We start from the raw sequence: 6,349 nt of genomic DNA, 5'->3' as shown, positions 1-6,349 counted from the left end.
CTGTGGCGTCGCCGCCCGAGTCTTCAGCAGCATCCTCTTCTTCTGTGGCGTCGCCGCCCGAGTGTGCAGCAGCATCGTCTTCTTCTGTGCAGCAGCATCCTCTTCTTCTGTGGCGTCGCCGCCCGAGTCTGCAGCAGCATCCTCTTCTTCTGTGGCGGCGCCGCCCGAGTCTGCAGCAGCATCCTCTTCTTCTTTGGCGTCGCCGCCCGACTCTGCAGCAGCATCCTCTTCTTCTGTGGCGTCGCCGCCCGACTCTGCAGCAGCATCCTCTTCTTCTGTGGCGTCGCCGCCCGAGTCTGCAGCAGCATCCTCTTCTTCTTTGGCGTCGCCGCCCGACTCTGCAGCAGCATCCTCTTCTTTTGTGGCGTCGCCGCCCGAGTCTGCAGCAGCATCCTCTTCTTCTGTGGCGTCGCCGCCCGAGTATGCAGCAGCATCCTCTTCTTCTGTGCAGCAGCATCCTCTTCTTCTGTGCAGCAGCATCCTCTTCTTCTGTGGCGTCGCCGCCCGAGTCTGAAGCATCCCCTGTGGCGTCGCCGCCCGAGTCTGCAGCAGCATCCTCTTCTTCTGTGGCGTCGCCGCCCGAGTCTGCAGCATCCCCTGTGGCGTCGCCGCCCGAGTCCCCTGTGGCGTCTGCAGCAGCATCCTCTTCTTCTGTGGCGTCGCCGCCCGTGTCTGCAGCAGCATCCTCTTCTTCTGTGGCGTCGCCGCCCGAGTGTGCAGCAGCATCGTCTTCTTCTGTGGCGGCGCCGCCCGAGTCTGCAGCAGCATCCTCTTCTTCTGTGGCGTCGCCGCCCGAGTCTGCAGCAGCATCCTCTTCTTCTGTGGCGTCGCCGCCCGAGTCTGCAGCAGCATCCTCTTCTTCTGTGGCGTCGCCGCCCGAGTCTGCAGCAGCATCCTCTTTTTCTGTGCAGCAGCATCCTCTTCTTCGGTGTAGCAGCATCCTCTTCTTCTGTGGCGTCGCCGCCCGAGTCTGCAGCAGCATCCTCTTCTTCTGTGGCGTCGCCGCCCGAGTCTGCAGCAGCATCCTCTTCTTCTGTGGTGTCGCCGCCCGAGTCTGCAGCAGCATCCTCTTCTTCTGTGGCGTCGCCGCCCGAGTCTGCAGCAGCATCCTCTTCTTCTGTGCAGCAGCATCCTCTTCTTCGGTGCAGCAGCATCCTCTTCTTCTGTGGCGTCGCCGCCCGAGTCTGCAGCAGCATCCTCTTCTTCTGTGGCGTCGCCGCCCGAGTCTGCAGCAGCATCCTCTTCTTCTGTGGCGTCGCCGCCCGAGTGTGCAGCAGCATCCTCTTCTTCTGTGCAGCAGCATCCTCTTCTTCTTTGGCGTCGCCGCCCGACTCTGCAGCAGCATCCTCTTCTTCTGTGGCGTCGCCGCCCGACTCTGCAGCAGCATCCTCTTCTTCTGTGGTGTCGCCGCCCGAGTCTGCAGCAGCATCCTCTTCTTCTTTGGCGTCGCCGCCCGACTCTGCAGCAGCATCCTCTTCTTTTGTGGCGTCGCCGCCCGAGTCTGCAGCAGCATCCTCTTCTTCTGTGCAGCAGCATCCTCTTCTTCGGTGCAGCAGCATCCTCTTCTTCTGTGGCGTCGCCGCCCGAGTCTGCAGCAGCATCCTCTTCTTCTGTGGCGTCGCCGCCCGAGTCTGCAGCAGCATCCTCTTCTTCTGTGGCGTCGCCGCCCGAGCAGCATCCTCTTCTTCTGTGGCGTCGCCGCCCGAGCAGCATCCTCTTCTTCTGTGGCGTCGCCGCCCGAGTCTGCAGCAGCATCCTCTTCTTCTGTGGCGTCGCCGCCCGAGTCTTCAGCAGCATCCTCTTCTTCTGTGGCGTCGCCGCCCGAGTCTGCAGCAGCATCCTCTTCTTCTGTGGCGTCGCCGCCCGAGTCTGCAGCAGCATCCTCTTTTTCTGTGCAGCAGCATCCTCTTCTTCGGTGTAGCAGCATCCTCTTCTTCTGTGGCGTCGCCGCCCGAGTCTGCAGCAGCATCCTCTTCTTCTGTGGCGTCGCCGCCCGAGTCTGCAGCAGCATCCTCTTCTTCTGTGGTGTCGCCGCCCGAGTCTGCAGCAGCATCCTCTTCTTCTGTGGCGTCGCCGCCCGAGTCTGCAGCAGCATCCTCTTCTTCTGTGCAGCAGCATCCTCTTCTTCGGTGCAGCAGCATCCTCTTCTTCTGTGGCGTCGCCGCCCGAGTCTGCAGCAGCATCCTCTTCTTCTGTGGCGTCGCCGCCCGAGTCTGCAGCAGCATCCTCTTCTTCTGTGGCGTCGCCGCCCGAGTGTGCAGCAGCATCCTCTTCTTCTGTGCAGCAGCATCCTCTTCTTCTTTGGCGTCGCCGCCCGACTCTGCAGCAGCATCCTCTTCTTCTGTGGCGTCGCCGCCCGACTCTGCAGCAGCATCCTCTTCTTCTGTGGTGTCGCCGCCCGAGTCTGCAGCAGCATCCTCTTCTTCTTTGGCGTCGCCGCCCGACTCTGCAGCAGCATCCTCTTCTTTTGTGGCGTCGCCGCCCGAGTCTGCAGCAGCATCCTCTTCTTCTGTGCAGCAGCATCCTCTTCTTCGGTGCAGCAGCATCCTCTTCTTCTGTGGCGTCGCCGCCCGAGTCTGCAGCAGCATCCTCTTCTTCTGTGGCGTCGCCGCCCGAGTCTGCAGCAGCATCCTCTTCTTCTGTGGCGTCGCCGCCCGAGCAGCATCCTCTTCTTCTGTGGCGTCGCCGCCCGAGCAGCATCCTCTTCTTCTGTGGCGTCGCCGCCCGAGTCTGCAGCAGCATCCTCTTCTTCTGTGGCGTCGCCGCCCGAGTCTTCAGCAGCATCCTCTTCTTCTGTGGCGTCGCCGCCCGAGTGTGCAGCAGCATCGTCTTCTTCTGTGGCGGCGCCGCCCGAGTCTGCAGCAGCATCCTCTTCTTCTGTGCAGCAGCATCCTCTTCTTCTGTGGCGTCGCCGCCCGAGTCTGCAGCAGCATCCTCTTCTTCTGTGGCGGCGCCGCCCGAGTCTTCAGCAGCATCCTCTTCTTCTTTGGCGTCGCCGCCCGACTCTGCAGCAGCATCCTCTTCTTCTGTGGCGTCGCCGCCCGACTCTGCAGCAGCATCCTCTTCTTCTGTGGTGTCGCCGCCCGAGTCTGCAGCAGCATCCTCTTCTTCTTTGGCGTCGCCGCCCGACTCTGCAGCAGCATCCTCTTCTTCTGTGGCGTCGCCGCCCGAGTCTGCAGCAGCATCCTCTTCTTCTGTGGCGTCGCCGCCCGAGTCTGCAGCAGCATCCTCTTCTTCTTTGGCGTCGCCGCCTGAGTCTGCAGCAGCATCCTCTTCTTCTGTGGCGTCGCCGCCCAAGTGTGCAGCAGCATCGCTGTCGTCTGTGGCGTTGCCGCCCGAGTCTGCAGCAGCATCCTCTTCTTCTGTGGCGGCGCCGCCCGAGTATGCAGCAGCATCCTCTTCTTCTGTGGCGGCGCCGCCCGAGTCTGCAGCAGCATCCTCTTCTTCTGTGGCGTCGCCGCCCGAGTCTGCAGCAGCATCCTCTTCTCCTCTGGCGTCGCCGCCCGAGTCTGCAGCAGCATCCTCTTCTTCTGTGGCGTCGCCGCCCGAGTCTGCAGCAGCATCCTCTTCTTCTGTGGCATCGCCGCCCGAGTCTGCAGCAGCATCCTCTTCTTCTGTGGCGGCGCCGCCCGAGTCTGCAGCAGCATCCTCTTCTTCTGTGGCGGCGCCGCCCGAGTCTGCAGCAGCATCCTCTTCTTCTGTGCAGCAGCATCCTCTTCTTCTGTGGCGTCGCCGCCCGAGTCTGCAGCAGCATCCTCTTCTTCTGTGGCGTCGCCTCCCGAGTCTGCAGCAGCATCCTCTTCTTCTTTGGCGTCGCCGCCCGACTCTGCAGCAGCATCCTCTTCTTCTGTGGCGTCGCCGCCCGAGTCTGCAGCATCCCCTGTGGCGTCGCCGCCCGAGTCTGCAGCAGCATCCTCTTCTTCTGTGCAGCAGCATCCTCTTCTTCTGTGGCGTCGCCGCCCGAGTGTGCAGCAGCATCGTCTTCTTCTGTGGCGTCGCCGCCCGAGTCTGCAGCAGCATCCTCCTCTTCTGTGGCGTCGCCGCCCGAGTCTGCAGCATCCCCTGTGGCGTCGCCGCCCGAGTCCCCTGTGGCGTCTGCAGCAGCATCCTCTTCTTCTGTGGCGTTGCAGCCCGACTCTGCAGCAGCATCCTCTTCTTCTGTGGCGTCGCCGCCAGACTCTGCAGCAGCATCCTCTTCTTCTGTGGCGTCGCCGCCCGACTCTGCAGCAGCATCCTCTTCTTCTCTGGTGTCGCCGCCCGAGTCTGCAGCAGCATCCTCTTCTTCTGTGGCGTCGCCGCCTGAGTCTGCAGCACCATCCTCTTCTTCTGTGGCGTCGCCGCCCGAGCAGCATCCTCTTCTTCTGTGGCGTCGCCGCCCGAGTCTGCAGCAGCATCCTCTTCTTCTGTGGCGTCGCCGCCCGAGTCTTCAGCAGCATCCTCTTCTTCTGTGGCGTCGCCGCCCGAGTGTGCAGCAGCATCGTCTTCTTCTGTGGCGGCGCCGCCCGAGTCTGCAGCAGCATCCTCTTCTTCTGTGCAGCAGCATCCTCTTCTTCTGTGGCGTCGCCGCCCGAGTCTGAAGCATCCCCTGTGGCGTCGCCGCCCGAGTCTGCAGCAGCATCCTCTTCTTCTGTGGCGTCGCCGCCCGAGTCTGCAGCATCCCCTGTGGCGTCGCCGCCCGAGTCCCCTGTGGCGTCTGCAGCAGCATCCTCTTCTTCTGTGGCGTCGCCGCCCGACTCTGCAGCAGCATCCTCTTCTTCTGTGGCGTCGCCGCCAGACTCTGCAGCAGCATCCTCTTCTTCTGTGGCGTCGCCGCCCGACTCTGCAGCAGCATCCTCTTCTTCTCTGGTGTCGCCGCCCGAGTCTGCAGCAGCATCCTCTTCTTCTGTGGCGTCGCCGCCTGAGTCTGCAGCAGCATCCTCTTCTTCTGTGGCGTCGCCGCCCGAGCAGCATCCTCTTCTTCTGTGGCGTCGCCGCCCGAGTCTGCAGCAGCATCCTCTTCTTCTGTGGCGTCGCCGCCCGAGTCTTCAGCAGCATCCTCTTCTTCTGTGGCGTCGCCGCCCGAGTGTGCAGCAGCATCGTCTTCTTCTGTGGCGGCGCCGCCCGAGTCTGCAGCAGCATCCTCTTCTTCTGTGCAGCAGCATCCTCTTCTTCTGTGGCGTCGCCGCCCGAGTCTGCAGCAGCATCCTCTTCTTCTTTGGCGTCGCCGCCCGACTCTGCAGCAGCATCCTCTTCTTCTGTGGCGTCGCCGCCCGACTCTGCAGCAGCATCCTCTTCTTCTGTGGCGTCGCCGCCCGAGTCTGCAGCAGCATCCTCTTCTTCTTTGGCGTCGCCGCCCGACTCTGCAGCAGCATCCTCTTCTTTTGTGGCGTCGCCGCCCGAGTCTGCAGCAGCATCCTCTTCTTCTGTGGCGTCGCCGCCCGAGTATGCAGCAGCATCCTCTTCTTCTTTGGCGTCGCCGCCTGAGTCTGCAGCAGCATCCTCTTCTTCTGTGGCGTCGCCGCCCGAGTGTGCAGCAGCATCGTCGTCGTCTGTGGCGTTGCCGCCCGAGTCTGCAGCAGCATCCTCTTCTTCTGTGGCGGCGCCGCCCGAGTATGCAGCAGCATCCTCTTCTTCTGTGGCGGCGCCGCCCGAGTCTGCAGCAGCATCCTCTTCTTCTGTGGCGTCGCCGCCCGAGTCTGCAGCAGCATCCTCTTCTCCTCTGGCGTCGCCGCCCGAGTCTGCAGCAGCATCCTCTTCTTCTGTGGCGTCGCCGCCCGAGTCTGCAGCAGCATCCTCTTCTTCTGTGGCGTCGCCGCCCGAGCAGCATCCTCTTCTTCTGTGGCGTCGCCGCCCGAGCAGCATCCTCTTCTTCTGTGGCGTCGCCGCCCGAGTCTGCAGCAGCATCCTCTTCTTCTGTGGCGTCGCCGCCCGAGTCTTCAGCAGCATCCTCTTCTTCTGTGGCGTCGCCGCCCGAGTGTGCAGCAGCATCGTCTTCTTCTGTGGCGGCGCCGCCCGAGTCTGCAGCAGCATCCTCTTCTTCTGTGCAGCAGCATCCTCTTCTTCTGTGGCGTCGCCGCCCGAGTCTGCAGCAGCATCCTCTTCTTCTGTGGCGGCGCCGCCCGAGTCTTCAGCAGCATCCTCTTCTTCTTTGGCGTCGCCGCCCGACTCTGCAGCAGCATCCTCTTCTTCTGTGGCGTCGCCGCCCGACTCTGCAGCAGCATCCTCTTCTTCTGTGGTGTCGCCGCCCGAGTCTGCAGCAGCATCCTCTTCTTCTTTGGCGTCGCCGCCCGACTCTGCAGCAGCATCCTCTTCTTTTGTGGCGTCGCCGCCCGAGTCTGCAGCAGCATCCTCTTCTTCTGTGGCGTCGCCG

Source organism: Thunnus maccoyii, chromosome 9 (assembly GCF_910596095.1).
Source record: "Thunnus maccoyii chromosome 9, fThuMac1.1, whole genome shotgun sequence".
NCBI lineage: Eukaryota > Metazoa > Chordata > Actinopteri > Scombriformes > Scombridae > Thunnus > Thunnus maccoyii.
Note: the sequence above shows the minus strand (reverse complement) of the source record.